Source organism: Galeopterus variegatus, unplaced genomic scaffold (genome assembly GCF_000696425.1).
Source record: "Galeopterus variegatus unplaced genomic scaffold, G_variegatus-3.0.2 Scaffold902, whole genome shotgun sequence".
Lineage (NCBI taxonomy): Eukaryota > Metazoa > Chordata > Mammalia > Dermoptera > Cynocephalidae > Galeopterus > Galeopterus variegatus.
Window position 1 is genome coordinate 814,441 of NW_007727013.1, and position 17,032 is coordinate 831,472.

The 17,032-nt window shown below is 37.5% G+C and overlaps 1 long non-coding RNA gene across 1 annotated transcript in view; it reads left to right on the top strand.

Annotated features, from left to right (window-relative positions):
- The window catches only part of LOC103590962, an 18,069-nt gene extending 4,754 nt beyond the window's left edge, over positions 1 to 13,315 (top strand). Inside the window, exon 3 of the long non-coding RNA XR_550523.1 lies at positions 13,089 to 13,315. This is a non-coding gene — a long non-coding RNA (uncharacterized LOC103590962). The remainder of the gene's footprint in view (positions 1 to 13,088) is intronic.
- The last annotated feature ends 3,717 nt before the right edge of the window (positions 13,316 to 17,032 follow it).

Consider the following 17,032-nt stretch of genomic DNA (forward strand, 5'->3'; position numbering starts at 1 on the left):
TAGCCTGTTGCTTTTTGTGAAAAGGTCACCAGAAGGTATTAAAATGAAGAAAGGCAGTTTCTGAACTCTGTCTCATGCTGCTCCTGTCCTTTTACTTACATAATTAGAAACGTATTGTTTCTGTTGTTTGCTTTTACAGGCAGATGCACAATGAACAGAAAATCACATCTGTTTAGTAATTCTAGAGTTGGATTTTCATGGGAGAAAGTTATCTAATTACAGTGTCACTAAACTCATGCTAATTTCACAGCATTCATTTTTCAGTCCTCTATGGAGAGTGAGATTAGGAAACATCCAGAAGGGGCAAGTCAGGTCTGTTGAATGAAGTCTGCAATCATTTGCTAATTTAAAACAAAACAGCCATAAGCTCAACCCACACACAATCATCCTGTTGCCTTCTGCACTCTTTTTCTGCCAGAGCTGATATCCAAGGACATTTATCTCCTTCCTGGGCTTAGAGCACAGGTGGATTTAAAGCTCTCTTTTGTATGGTTTGTCACGAAGTAATGGTAACTGATAGATGATCTCCCTCCTCCTGGAGACAGAACGGGCTAATGAGATTTGATGACTGCGGCTGGTTAAAGACCCAGGACTGACGAATGTGCTAGTGACTCTACCAACCCCAATAAACTGATTTTTATTGACAGCCTGTTGACATAACGAACTAAGAGTTTGTGATTTAAGCTGTTTGTAGGCCCTTGAATAAATAAAGCCTTTTCTAATAGCACTTATTCGTAATTAATCTTAATTAAACACACCCATGACCTTCCTGGGAGAGGTCTCATTGTTTTTCAGTTATTTACGAATGGCTTTGTCTAAAGAGAAGGATGCATGTGTGTTTATTTTTACCATCCTCCCCTTCCTACTCCAGCAAAACTGAGCAACATATGAAAGGTGGGTGCTGTAATTGATTTTTCAGTTTCAATATTGTTGGGAGATGGAAGTAAAAGGGTTACATCAGAATCCATCTAGAAAGTTTGTGCTGTAAAACAAACTACGCTGGTGAGGAACAGTCATTGCCTTGGTGAGCTTTATTGCCATTTGCTGTTCAGCTTGCTCTAGCCAACCTATCGCAAGGCACATTTAATGCAAGCCCCATATTCAAGCCCCTCTAGGAAGAAATCCATAAAAGAGTAGAGGTGTGAACCCACCAAAAAATCCGAGAGGTATTTGTGCTGGAGCCCTGAAATGATACCAATAACTCCTTAGTAACACATTAAAGGAAAAATAAAGGGAATTCACCAGGCATTTTTTTTAGATGTATTACGGATATTTTTAATTAAATCTCATGAAAGACACAACAGAGCACGTGACAGCAGCTGTTTACCCATTGCTTTTCATTCATTACAGATTTTATCTTGAACTCTACTTTTATCATGCCACTTACAGCTCAGTATTAAAAACAACCCTGAAGATTGGTTCAGTCATACTCAAGGACCCTTAAGTGGGTTTGTCAACCTACAACTCCACACTTGCTCTTGCCCTTATGAAGATGCTTTCCTTGATCTCCTCTTATCTTCCTCGGTACGTCAGCTAAGTAACAAGCCAGTCAGTGTAAGTTGAGTTGTGTGCCTACTATGAGTCTAGCACTGGTTAAGTGTCACAGAGAATATGAGGAGGGAGAAATCACTGCCTCTATCCTCAGCGTCTCAGAATACATTTAGAGACGCCCAGAATAAAACAAGAGGGCCAGGTAGAGAATAATGCAAGGTAGAGTTAAATGATAAATCTTTCAAGGAGTGAAGAACTCAGGGTGGCGGGAATAGTTTGGGAGGGCTTCTGGAAAGAAGAGGACCTGAGCTGGGCTCTGAACAGGAGGCAGAGAGTAAGGGCAAATGGGAGGGGTGGTAGGTACTGCTGTCTGAAGATTGGGATGTCTGAAGCAGAAGCTTTATGTTAGAGATTGGTGGGAAAACTTGGATGGATTGGGGGTGGGGTATGGGGTGAAGATGATACAAGAAGACTCCACTTGGAGACCACACTGGAGCCAGGGAGGCAAGACTGTGGAGCCTCCAATGTGGGAGAGGTTAAGGGTAACAGCAGCAGGGAGAGCGGGGCGAGGGAGAGCAAGGCGAGGGAGAGCAAGGAGACATTGAAAAGGATTTGGGACTTCCCCACTTCCAGAAATTCTTTTTAAAAAAAATTTATTAAAACAATCTACTGTACATATCTGTGGGGTACAGTGTTGAATATCAATACCTGTGTGCAATATTTGATGCTGAAATCAGGATAATTAGTATATTCAACATTACACAATAGAATCAGTTTTTGTGGCCCTTTACCAATCTTTCACTAACCGTGCCTCCCCCTCCCCCTTTCCCACCTCTGGTAGCCTCAGTTCTGTTCTCTCCTTTTGAAACTTCAGCAAATTATTGTGATTGTTGTATCTTTCTTTCTTTCTTTTTTTACTTATTTGTTTATTTTTTTTAGCTCCCACTTACTGAGGACGTGTGGTATTTCTCTTTCTGTGCCTGGCTTTTTTCAATTAACATAATTTTCTCTAAGTTCATCCATGTTGCTGTGAATGGCAGAATTTCATTCTTTTCTATGGCACAGTAGCATTCCACTGTGTATATGTACCACATTTTCCTTATCTAGTTGTCTGTTGATAGACATTTAGGTTGGTTCCAACTCTTGGCTATTGTAAATAGAGCTGCAATGAACATGCGAGTGCAGGTATCCCTTTGACATGATGATTTTCATTCCTTGGGTATATACCCAGCAGTGGGAGTGCTGGATCATATGGAAGTTCTATCTGTAGTTGTTTGAGGAACCTCCATACTGTTTACCATAGTGGCTGCACCAATTTACAGTCCCACTTCTAGAAATTCTTGAGCTAACTTCCTTCCTATTCATTGTTTCTCAAAATATGCTCTGTGAACCACTTACGTTGGACTTGTTAAAAAGGAAGATTTCTGTGTTCTACCCTGGACCTACTAAATTAAAATAATTGGAAATATGGATTTTTAATAAGTCCTCATATATTTTTACATATGAGGAAACTGAGGCTCAGGGAGGCTAAGTTGCTTGCCCAGCTATTATAAAGCTTGGCAAGTGGTGGAGCTGGGCTTGAATCCAGCCTTCGAAGTCCATTCTGTTTCCACCCCACCAGTTTCCTCTTTTTGTTCTCTATTTCTATGGTATGGAGAAGCTAAACTGGCAATGTTTGTGTTGTTGTGGCTTTGACATGTTTATCTTTTAAAAAATCTTTTCTCTTTTTTTTTTATGTGTGTGTGTTTTTGTTTGTGGCACACACAACATTCTGACAAAAAGGGAATAAAAAAGAAAGTCATCCACAGCATTTCATCTCATCAAGTCAACTATTTTCATTTGTAGTATTTCTAACTGGCTGGGAGAGATAAGTCAAATGTGGCAAAATGTCGACAATTGATCAATCTAGGTGAAAAGTTCTTGGTTTCATTTTTAAAATCTTCCCATTTTTTCTATAGATTTGCCATTTTTCAGAATGAAAAGTTGCCTAAGGGAGGGAAGCAGCTTGCCTTCCTCTTCCTCTTTCCACCTTCCCCTGCCTGGGAAGTGTCAATTAGCGAGCAACAGCCTTGGGTTAGAGAGATAAAAGCCACATGTTGAGGAGGGTAGAGTGTCCCCCACAGCCTGGCACCACGTACTTCTGTGTTGATACACAACACAGAAACAAACACCTATCTTATTTAAAAACGACAACAAAACCATGTGCCATTATGAATGTGTTTTTGGAACTAAACTGCCTGGGTCCAATTCCAGCTCCACCACTTGCTAATCAGGCAAGTTATTTAAACCTCTCTGTGTCTCAGTTTACACATTTAAACTGGGCATAACATCACCTTTCTCATCGGGTTGCGGTGAACATTGTATGATAATAACATGTAGTTAGAATAGTGCCTGGCATATAGTAAGCTCTCAATAAATGTAATTATTATTACATGTATTTAATACATGTATCACGTGCATTTAAATATGATTTTTAAATGCCAAAAGAAGTTGAGTGATTAAAGCAGATCTGGTTCTGAAGGACACTGGGCAAGTTTGTGTGGTAAAGAAGTGAGAGGAAGAAAGTGAGTTGTGTTGATTTGGGATTTGAGATAGCTGCAATAAAAGGAGTGTTGGTGTCAAACTAGGTATGAATCTGTATGTTTTGAGATAAACGACCTATGAAAAGGCTGTTGGAAAAGCAAGTCTATTCACGTGCTTTCAGACTCTAGTGCTAGCAAAAGCCAAGAAAAAATTCTGGGGCTCTCAGTCTGAGGGTGCCTGGGGTCTGCTGCTGTCACAGTGAGGCCAGCAAGGAGCAGTTGAGAGGCCTGACAGAAGGGGACCTGGGCTGCTAGCTCCACCACCTGACAGTTGTGTGGTTTCTCTAGTTTCAGTTTCCCCATGTGCAGCAGAGAGTTTGATTTTAAAAGTCTGGATTCTCAAGTAAGCAATGCTGGGAGGAGTTTGTTAAATTTAACCAGAAATCATCATTTATGACTGCTTCAGTTTTAATTTCTAATTTAGCAGGCAGATATTTATTGATATGCCAGCCTTCTAATGCCTGCTGATTCAGCTCCTGCCCTCAGCTGCAGAGCCTGATACATCTATCTGGGTGAAGGCGTCTGCCTTCCTGCATGGATCCTGGATCATTCATTCGTTGTTCATTCATTCATTCAATACATACTTACGTGCCAGACTCTATGGTAGGCACTGGGTATTCAGTGATAAACAAAAAACAGTCATGGTCTCTACCTCTTGGCACTTAGAGTCTCATGGGTGAGACAGCCAATAAAAATGAAGCCAACAAAAAAACATATAATCATAAAATTATGTGAGGAACTCTGAAGGAAACCAACAAACTTCATTTGGTTGGCTAACTAGAAAATTTCTGAGGACATAGATTTAGGCACTCATCTACAGGTGGGAAAGAACCAAACATCTGAAGAATGGTGCTGGAGCAAGGAGAATGATCCAACTGGAGGGACTAGGCAGGAAAAAGCTAAAGTTGCCAAGAGGTCTTGTTAGCTTTAAGAAAGAGTATAGAGTTAATGCTTCATGTTTTTAACATGAATATTGCAACTTAAACTTTTTTCTAATATCTGTTTGAAAAACAAAACAAAGATGAAAAACAAACCATATTTAAAAATTGTAGACACAAACATGTTCATTGGAAAAAGTAGAAAAATACAGATATGCCACAAAGAAGGGGAAAAAACCCTACTTTTATTACACTCAGGTATAATGACTTTGGTATTATTAGACATTATGTCTACATCAATCTCTGTATCTATATCTCTGTTGCTCTCTATATAAGTCTATATCTGTATCCACATCTGTTTCCATTTTCATTTCCATATCTATATCTATCTCCAAGGAAGCACATAACTTGCATTATTTCACAACCTGCTTTTTTATTTGTGAAGCATATCCAAGGCATCATATCATTTCATCTATAAATATTTCAGAATACAAATATCTTTTTCCTAGGGGCATTCATACTGCACTGAGGTGGTGAGGGAAGTGGCAATAATGTCAGTATCAGTCATTGCATTTGGGCCACTGAGAATAATTGGGCAAGCAGATCTTACTCTAGTAGCTTTCCAATGATAGCAACAACTATCATTAACATTTATATAACAATTACAACTTTTTCGCCCACAGTTTCTCATTTTATTCTGTTAGGAAGCATTTTAATTCATATTTTACCGATGAGGAAATGGAGGCTCAGAGAAGTGATACAGACTTCCTCAAGTTGATGTAACAGGTGACACTGTTTACACATTGTTGTCTAGGTCTGAATTCTGTGCACTTCAACACCTACTGATCACTGGGACATGCCCAAAGTCTAGTTAACAAGATGCTTTTGGATTTTAATTGGATATTAATTAATAATTTGGATTGGAAATGTTCTTTTATCAAGACAGAGGAGACAAGACCAAAGTAAATATTTGATAATATATTTGGTAAGATTCCACCTTGGAGAACTTACTGCCACATACACAATGTAAACTAATTATCCCTTTCAAAAATATAAATATGCCTTTAAATTCTAGAAAAGACTGCATGCCAGCTGAGCTGCTTGGTTTCATTTCTGCCTGTGATTTGTAAAGTAACTAAAGTAACATGTTCTTCCCTAGCGTATAAATTTGAACATGAATTTCAAGCCTCAAGTCATATTGTCAAGTATGAACAAAAAGCTAGATATTTAATCTATGGAAAGGAAGACAATGGATGTGTCTCCGCTCCAGCAAGGGAAATCAAGCCCTCCTCCTAGTTATTCCAGTCCATCAGAGCAAACCGATTACTTGGATGTGATTTGAATACCTCATCTAGAATGGCTCGAGGCAAACAGACACTTGAGATTTCATAATCAACCTTCGGGCTTCTATAGATCATTCTTACCCACAGAAGGCACCTTTGACAGACTGGTGAACACGTATGGGCTTTGCCGGGGATGAAATTGTTCATTTTTTGTATGCTATTAAAAGGTTTCCTATCTGGGTTGCTAGATTTCTGCAGAGACAGAGAAACAGGTATTTTTTTTAACTTGAAAAAATTCCGTGATACTACTAGTAATAACAATAATTAACATTTCCATAGTTCCTTGGAGTTTACTAGATTTAATTATCTTATTAACAACAACTCATTAAATTTAGCATTATTTGTACTCTCATTTTTTAGAAGAAGAAACTGAGGCTAAGAGACATTTAGTGACTGAAAACTATGTGTTTCAAGCACACATAGTTCCAGTGTTTTCCATGGCAGTCTGTTGCCTTGCACACTCAGCAATCACAGTGAACAGTATGATTTCAATTCAAGGGATGGACCTTTTATGAATCAAGGGCAGTGTCTCTTTCTGATGATAAAAGTTATCCAAAGAGAAAACCATCCAATCTGTCACTTCCTCATGTTTCCAGCTCTGTTGAGGGGTATGCTTTTTGTATCCAGGGCAGAGTGCTCACCTCACACAGTCCCCATGGAACCTCTAGGGCTATAGAGGTGTCTAAACGCTGCTTGGCACTCACACCAGAAGCAGTCTTTCTGCAGGCTACCAGCACACTGCACTTCTTGGCTCAGTTTCAAACTGGAGGCAGGCAAAGAAAGATCTTCCTGCCCCACTTCCCTGAGGAAGTCGTGAGAAGACTTCCTCTTAGTCATTCTCAAATTGCCCTCTTTCTGAGTGGTTTTCAGATGGCAGATCCTGGAGTGGCTGTGAGGTGTCTGCCAGGGGATGAGGCACCAAGTGTGGTCTGTGGGTGATATAATAATGTGTCTCCCATGAAAGTCGTACTATTTTTCAAGTAAATGAGGTTGCTATTGGGCTTAGTTAAATAAAAATTAATTTAAGAGCAATGCTGAATGCTTAGTAGCTTTTTGCCGTGATGTATTTTTGTAACCAGCGATTATGAAAACTACTGGCCACTCTCACATGGGGAACAGCAGAAATGTTTACTGTGAATGTCTCCACTGACACAGAAGGCTGGGAACATTTGCTTACTTCCAGAGGAGCAGGGTACCCATATGCAGTTAATTACGTTCTCTTTGTCGTGTTGCTTAAAGCTGTGATGTCTTCCACTATTGATAGGCACAGGTCATTCTTTGAGGGTGGAGCCACAAGGATCCTCAGAGAGCAGCTAGTCAGGGTTTTCTTTAGAATAAGGATAGAAGATAAGGAACTTGAAGCTAGGAGAGGTAAAGTGACTTGCCTGCCATACATTGTGGAGGCAGGCTGGACCCAGGTCTGAAATCTTCAGACTCTTTGAGTCACCGTACCCATTCTGCTGCTGCCACTTACAGTAGCCCTTAGTTATAACATCCTCATTATCTGAGTTCATCTTCATAGCAGTCCTGTGAAGTAGTTGGTACCATTTCTCTTTTATAGTGGAGAAGCTGAGGCACTGTGCAATTAGGAACATGCCCAAAGTCATCCATCTAGTATATATGAGTTGAGCCATACCACTGGGACACCCGTAGCTGATGTTCCTAACTACTACACCATATATACATATACATATATACATATACATATATATATATATATATATGTATATGGGACATACTACAACATATACTGTTTTGTAATATGCTTTTTGGCTTAAAAATATATCATATTAACCAATTAAAAAAACTCAAAAATATCATAAAAATTTTTCATGATGTTTTCTACTCCACAATGATTTAAAATTTATATATACACTCTACTATGAGTGGCCTCTCTCTCAATTTTCACTAATAGGAACAATGCTAAATTTTGTAGAAAATGTTTCATTACTTATTTCCTTAGACTAAATTCACAGAAGTGGAATTGCTCGGCTAGATGGTGTACTTAAAAATCTTTTGCTATGTGTATTAGGCCACTTGGGCCACCATAACAAAATATCACAGACTAGGTTGTTTTAACAACAGAAATGTCTTTTCTCACAGTTCTGGAGGCTGGAAAGTCCAAGATCAAGATTCCAGCAGTGTTCAGTTTCTGGTGAGGACTCTTTTCCTGGCTTACAGACTGCCACTGTGCCCTCACAGGCCCTTCCTCTGTGTGCACACGCAGAGTGATCTCTGATGTCTCCTCCTCTTCTTATAATGACACCAGTCCTATTGGATTAGGGCCCCACGCTTATGACCTTATTTAACCTTAATTACCTGCTTAAAGGCCTTATCTTCAAATACAGTTTCATTGGGGGTTAGGCCTTCAACATAAGAATTTGGCAGGGGGGAGCACAATTCAGCCCATAACACTATGTATTCCAAATTGTCCTTTAGAAGGGATGTACAGTTTATGTGCCTACCACTGGTGCATGAAGAGTTTTCCCCTGCACCCTTGCCAACACTGGAATTACCACTTAAAAATATTTGTCAATTCGATGGGCTAAAAATGGTCTTTTGTGGTTCTAATTCTTTTATGGGTTTCCTATTTATTTCATTTGTCCATTTTCTATTTGGTATTCATTGTTCGATACATATTTGGGCATATATACTCTTTGTCATATGTTACAGAACATTTTTGCAGGTCATTGTTTCTTTTTTTTTTTTTTGTCTTTTTTCGTGTCCGGCAACGGATCGCAACCCTCAGTGTCGCGCCCATACCAGACCGGGACCGGCAACGGGATCGCAACCCTTGGTGTCGCGCCCGCACCTTGCTCAGCCAGTGAGTGGGAACTGGTCTGTATGTGGGATCCGAAGTGCGCCACCGGGCCGGCCCCCAGGTCATTGTTACTTTTAAATTTTGTTTACAAGTGTCATCTTTTTAATTTTGTTTTGATTTATTAGGTAATATTTTATTTTAAAATATGATTTTTAATTACCAGCATTTATCTTCTCTTCTTTATTTTATACAATAAATAAAAGTTTATTGTAGCAAACCAAAAAAATACAGGTAAACAAAAAATGAAAAAATCACTTATATGTAATCCCTGTAAACATTTTTAGGTACATCCCTTCAGACTTTCCCATGTGAAAGTTCATGGAAAGATTCATATTATCTTTTAATTCAATTTTCCATGAACTTTTAGAACTATCCTGGTACATGTGAATGTCTATATTATACATAGACTTTTTAAAATTTTGCAAAAATGGCGTCATATGCATACTGAACCCAATTTATGCAATGCCCCAAATCTGTTTAGCCCTGCTTCCCCTTGCTTCTCTAAGGGATCTGCTCTTGCAGTCCCAGCTACCAGCCCTGTCCTTGCCACCAGCACCACTGGCAAGGACAGACACTGTGACTGACCTCAGGCTGGATTGGACCTGCAGCAGCTCCTAGTGCTGCCTGGAGAGGCCAGGCAACACAGTCCAGACGGGGGCCGGGGGGGGAGAGCGCTAATGCCCTAGGGGTGGACTTTGGCAGTGAGAGGCAGAAGATGTGAAGGGACCAGCAGATAAATTGTTCATCCTTCCTCCACCTGATGAATTGCTCTGACAAGCAGTGCTGCACACCACCTCTGTTGAGACGTTTTGTTTGAGCAACCAGCTATATTGCTTAATAATGCACCACAATGTGTTTGCTTTCTCTCCTTCCCTGACTCACTTCCCTGTTTCTTTCACTCGTGCTTCCCTCAGATTTCACCTTCAATAAAGCACTAGCACAAAAGCTTTGCCACACACTTTATATCCTAGAAAATTTTGGCAAAGACAGTATTATGTTTATCCCAGGATGGCAAGTAAGTTTGTTTAATCATGCATGTTGATTCTGATCAATTGCTGTGGCCATCTTGAGTGTTGTGTTGAGAAAGAGTCTCAAGCTCTGTTCTATGCTGGAAAGAGAGTGATGATCGATAAGCAATATCAGTAATGCATGTTTGAAATGGACTTGGCAGAGTGGTAGAATGCATAAGCCAAATTGACCACCTGAAAGGTTATCCAAGTTTATATGGCAGGAGAAGAGTTTTTGCTATGCCCAACATTGAAGTTATCATTCTTTTAAAAAATCTTTATTTGATGGGTAAAAATAAATTGTGTCTTATTTTAATTTCTATTTCATTATTTGAAAGTAAATATTTTTCATATCATTATTGATGGTTCCCTTTATGAATTTTTCAATTTTCTTTCTCCTAACCTAAAAATTTAGTTTTGAAATGAAGTAATTTATATATATATATATATATATATATATATAATTTAAAAATCAAATAATACTGGATTGCAGATGATAAAGAATAGCAGTCCCCTCTCCAGCTTTCTTGCCCCTGATTCCTCTCCCCACAAGCAACAATTTCCATTTCTTTTAGCTGTTATATCTTTATTGGGGGGGGGATTTGCCTCAATGTTTCTAAATAATATGCTTACAACTGCTATTTTATGATTTTTCAATTTTAGACATTATCCGTGTACTTCCTACTACGGATTATAAGAATTACTTTTCTTATATATTCCCACCTATCCTATCCTTTCATTCACCCCAGACACTTTCCCTCCTGTTGTTTTCCTACTATGGATGTATAATAATTCGGGAGTGAATCAGTATTCAGAATAAACATTATTATGACGACGTAAATACTGTTTACAGCTAAATCTCAAAGTGTATTATGATTTTATTTCCTTTCTGTTCAACTTTTGTTTTCCCTGGAGTTGATTGCCTCAGTTTTTTGTGTTCCCTTGGTTTCCTGTGTATTTATCACAAATATAACTCCAGACTCTCTGGTAGAGCTGTACAAAACCATTCCATACAAAACCCTTCCATTAAGATAATCTATTCCATTTTTTTTCACAAAGGTCACTTCTGTAGCCCTTGTCTTTATGCTCTGATATTTTTAGTTGCTAAATCTGCTGCTTAGCTATCATCCTGAGGATTCCCTTCATCTGACTCCTGTATCAGGTTCCTAGCATCCTGGATTCTGCTTCTTTCTTTGTTTTACTCCCTTATTTTGATGGAGTACATCCTCTACCCACTTTTTTGAGAAAGAATGTTGAGGAAGTAAACTTTTGAAAACTTTTCCCCCCAATCCCCATTCCCTCAATTTATTGATGGTTTATATGGGTACAGAATTCCAGGTTACTCTATTAGTCAGAATAAGATAACTGTTCAGATCTCAGTGGCATAACACAAAAAAGGATTTTGCTCAATTAATTGTTAAGCACAGATGTTTGGTGCACAGCTTTCTACAGGGGATTTAGGGATCCAAGTTTCTTCTAACTGGAGACTCCATCAAAGTCTTGGAGTCCTCCTCTAGGTCTTCTGCAACCCTCCAGGTGACAAGGGACAAGAGCATGGAGGATCATGCAAAAGGTTTTAGAGATCTGACCTGGAAGTAATGTATATCACTTCCACCCAAATTCCACTGATCAAAAATTAGTCATATGAACCTCCAAAGTGAAAGGGGCTGGGAAATGTAGACTACGCATGTTCAAGAAAAGGAGGAGAAATAAGAATGTCATGAACACTAGCATTCTCAGCCGCAGTTGAAAATCGTTTCTCTGTATAATTTTAAAGACATTCCTCTTTTGTCCTTTGGCTTCCCATATTGGTCTTGAATAGTCGTATATAATTCTGTTTCCTAATTCTTTGCAAATGGGATACTTCATTTGGTGATGATGAAAATCCAGTGGGAAAACAAGTGAATGAGGGATAAAAGTCTATAGGAAATGTACTTTATTTGTCACATTGTATCATAAACCTGTAATTCTTAACTGGGGGCAATTTTGCTTGTCAGGGGTTATTTGGCAACGTCTAGAGACATTTTTGATTGTCACAACTAGTGTGCATTTGTATGTGTGGCTGCTACTGGAATCTAGTGAGTAGTGGCCAAGGACACTGCTAAACATCCTGCCACACATAGGACAGCCCCCAACAACAAAGAATTGTCCAGCCCCAAATGTCCCAGCACCCGGATGGTGCCAAGGTTGAGGAAGCCTACCCTGAACATTATGTCTGGGATTTTAGGTTAGAAAGTGTGGTTACTGCCACCATAAGTATGCACAATGGGAACACACAGAGTGATGAGGTGAAATTTCCCTGGAGGACAGGAAGGGTCAAAGATGTGGTTCTTATCTTCTGTGCAAGAAGATGTGTTACTTACTTTGCTATATCTAGGGCTTGGGTTATAGGAACAGGCGACTGGTCAGTAATCAAATTAGATCAATTTGAGGATAACTGACATCTTAATAATAGCAAGTCTCCGTATTCATGAACATGGATTTCTATTCTATTTTGGTATTCCTTAATAACTTTCAAAATAAATAATTTTCTTCACTAAGTTGTCTTCTACTTTTGTTAGATTTATTTCTGGATATCTTATTTTTTGTGGCTACTCTAAATGCTATCTCTGTTTTTTTAAATCATTATTTGCCCAATATTTTTTCTTTATTTCCAGAAATTTAAACTACATTATATAAAAAATTAACAATACAATGAACAATGGTAACTTTAAAAAGTTTACATTTTCTAAATACTTATTAATGTATAAAAATGTAATTATTTTTGTATTTTGACCTTTTAAAAATTATTTTAAAATTATTTTGTAGGTATGTATAACTATCTTGCAAAAACTCATCTATTAATTATAAAAATTAGTACAGTTTTTGCTATGTAGAAGATTATAACATTGGCAAATAATGACAGTTTTGTTTCTTTCTTTCTAACTCTTATACTTTGTATTTCTTTTTCTTGTCTTACTGCACAGGTTGGGATAATATTGAGCAGAGGTGGTGAAACAACAGACATCCATTTTTTACTTCTGATTACAAAGGAGATATTTCTATTTTGTCTTATTCTTGATTATTAAGAAAATGCCTTTATAAAGGAATTGTTCACTGTGGGGTAAGATGTTTTCTGCAGGCTTTTTAGTAGTTATTATTTATCAGATTATTTCTGTGCCAAATGTGCTAAGAGGTTTTAGTGAGAATAAATGTAGTATTTTTATTAAATACTTTTTTGCATCTGCTGTGATGTTTGTATAGTTTTTATACTCTAATCTGCTAATGTGGTGAATTACATTAATGTACTTTCTAGTATTAAGATATTTTTGCATTTCTAGTATAAACCAGTTTGGTAAATACAGATTGTCTTCATTATTCACTCTAAATTTGGTTTGTTAATATTTTATTCAGGATTTTTGCATCTATGTTTATAAATGCTATTGACCTATAATTTTTCTTCCTGTACAGTCTTATGTAAATTTTGTATTGAGGTTATATTATCCTTTAAGAAAGACTTGGTGGCTTTTTCATTTTTCCCCCTTCTCTCTAGAGACTTATACTAAAGTTTGGAAAGATTTGATCCTTGAATACTTGCCTGAAAATATCATATGGGTCTGATATTCTTGGGAAAAGTTTTTGTTTGTTTTAAATTTATTATGATGATCATTTTTTATTTTAATGTTTACTTGTACATATCTGTGGGGTACAGTGTGTTGTTTCAGTACGTGCATATACGGCACAATGATTCACTCAGAGTACAGAGCATACTTTTGTACCCACTAGTCCACTACTACTCCCTCCCATCCCCCTCCCCTCCCAGCCTCTGGTAACCATTATTCTTCCCACCCCTCAGTCTCTGGTAACCGTTATATTACTCTCTTCTTCTATGAGAATCACTTTTTTTTTTTGGATTCCACATATGAGTGAAATCACGTGGTATTATTACTCTCTTCTTCTATGAGAATCACTTTTTTTTTTTGGATTCCACATATGAGTGAAATCATGTGGTATTTGTCTTTCTTTGCCTGACTTATTTCACTTTACATGATGGTTTCCAGTTCCATCCACGTTGCTGCAAATGATAGTATATCATTTCTTTTATGGCTGAATAGTATTCCATTGTGTAAGTATATCACAGTTTTTAAAATTTATTCATCCATTGATGGACAATAAGGTTGATTCTATCTCTTTGCTATTGTGAACAGCATTGTGATGAACGTGGGAGTGCAGGTGTCTTTTCGATGTATTGATTTCATTTCCTTTGGGTATATACCCAGTATTGAGATAGCTGGGTTGTAAGGTAGATCTATTTTTAGTTCTCCGAGGAACCTCCATACAGTTTTCCGCAATGTTTGTACGTATTTACATTCCTACAAACCATGTAAGAAGGTTCCCTTTTCTCTGCATACTTGCCAGCATTTGTCATTTTTTGTCTTGTTGATAATAGCCATTCTAACTGAGGTGACAGGATATCTCACAGTGGTTTTAATTTGCATTTCCCTGATGCTTAGTGACTTTGAGCATTTTTTCATGTGCCTGTAGGCCATTTGTATGTCTTCTTTGGAGAAAAGTCTGTTCAGATCCTTTGCCCAGTTTTAATTGAGTTATTTGGAGGTTTTTTGCTGTTGAGTTGTTTGAGTTCCTTACATGTTCTGGATATTAGCCCTTTATCTGATGTGTAGTTTCCAAACACTTTCTCCCATTCTGTGAGTAGTCTCTTCACTTTGTCGATAGTGTTCCTTGCTGTTCAGAGCTTTTCAGTTTGATGTAGTCCCATTTGTGTATTTTTGCTTTAGTTGCCTGTGCCAATGTAGTTGTGCTCAAAAAGCTCCGCCCACTCCCACTTCCTGCAGTGTTTTCCCTATGTTTTCCTCTAGGAGTTTCATAGTTTTGGGTCTTAAATTTAGGTCTTTAATCCATTTTGAGTTTATTTTTGTGTATGCTGAGAAATAGGGGCCTTGTTTCAATCTTCTGCATGTGGATATCCAGTTTTCCCAGCACATTTTATTCAGGAGGCTGTCCTTCCCCCACTGTGTATTCTTGGCACCTTCGTCAAAAATCATTTGGCTGTAAGTGTGTGGATTTGTTTCTGGGCTCTCTGTTCTGTTGCATTAGTTGTGATTTTTGTGCCAGTACCATGCTGGTTTGGTTACTATAGCTTTATTATAAATATATATGTATATTTATTTAAATTGAAACATAGTTGTACATGTCTGTGGGGTACACAGTTGAACATCAATATCTGTGTGCAATATGTGATGCTTAAATCAGGATAATTAGTATATTCAGCGTTACACAATGTAATAGTTTTTTGTGGCCCTTTACCAATTCTTTTCTTCCCCCTCTTCCTCCTTTCTCCAGCTTTATAGTATATTTTGAAGTCAGGAAGTATGATGCCTCCCAATTTGTTCTTTTTGTTCATGATTGCTTTAGCTATAGGGATCTTTTGTGGTTTCATACAAATTTTAAGATCATTTTTTCTATTTCTGTGAAGAATGACATTAGCATTTTGATAGGGATTGCATTGAATATGTAGATTACTTTGGGTAATATGGACATTTGATGTTAATTCTTCCAATCCAAGAACATGGGACATCTTTCCATTTATCTGTGTCCTCTTCAATTTTTTTCACCAAATGTTTTATAGTTTTTGTTGTAGAGGTCTTTTCACCTCCTTGGTTAAATTTCCTCCTAGGTATTTCTTTTTCTTTTTCTTTTTTTTTTTTGGTAGCTATTATGAATGGGATTACTTTCTTGATTTCTTCTTAGGCTATTTCATTACTGGCATATAGGAAGTCTATTGATTTTTGTGTTTTGATTTTGTGTGCTGCCACTTTACTGAATTAATTTATTAGTTCTAGTAGTTTTTTAGTGGAGTCTTTAGGGTTTTCTATGTATATGATCGTGTCATCTGAGAATAGGGATAGTTTGACTTCCTCCTTTCCAATTTGGATTCCCTGTGTTGCTTTCTCTTGCCTCATTGCACTGGTTGGAACTTCCAGTACTATGTTGAATAAGAGTGGGGAAAGTGGGCATCCTTGTCAGATCTTAGAGAAAAAGCTTCCAATTTTTTTTTCATTCAGTATTATATTAGCTGTAGTAGGTTTGTATATATGGCCTTTATTTTGTTGAGGTACATTCCTTCTGTACCTAACTTGTTGAGCATTTTTAACATGAAGAGGTGTTGTATTTTATGAAATGCTTTTTCTGAATCTAGTAAAGTAATCATATGTTTTTTTTTCCTTCATTCTGTGGATATGATGTATCAGTTTATTGATATTTGTATGTTGAACCATACCTGGCATGAGTCCCACTTGATCATGGTGAATGATTTTTTTAAATGTGTTGTTGGATTCTGTATTCTAGTATTTTACTGAGGATCTTCACATCTGTGATCATTAGTGATATTGGTCCATAGTTTTCTTTTTCTTGTTGTGTCTTTTTCTAGTTTTGTATGAGGTTAATGTTGGTTAATGTTGTAGAATGAGTTTGGAAGTATCCTCTCCTCTTTAATTTTTTGGAAGAGTTTGAGAAGAATTGGTATTAGTTTTTCTTCAAATGTTTGATAGAATTCGGCAGTGAAGTCATCTGGTCCTGGAGTTTTCCTTGTTAGGGGTCTTTTTATTACTGCTTCAATCTCATTATTTGTTATTTGGCTGTCTAGGTTTTCTAGTTCTTCATGATTCAACCTTGATAAGTTGTATGTGTCCAGGAATTTACCCATTCCCGGTTTTCTAGTTCTTCATGATTCAACCTTGATAAGTTGTATGTGTCCAGGAATTTATCCATTCCTTCTAGGTTTTCCGGTTTGTTTTCATATAGTTGTTTGTACTAGTCTCTTATGGTCCTTTGCACATCTGTGGTATCAAATGTAATGCCCAGGTTTTCATTTTTGATTTTATTTGTTTCAGTTTTCTCTCTTTTTTAC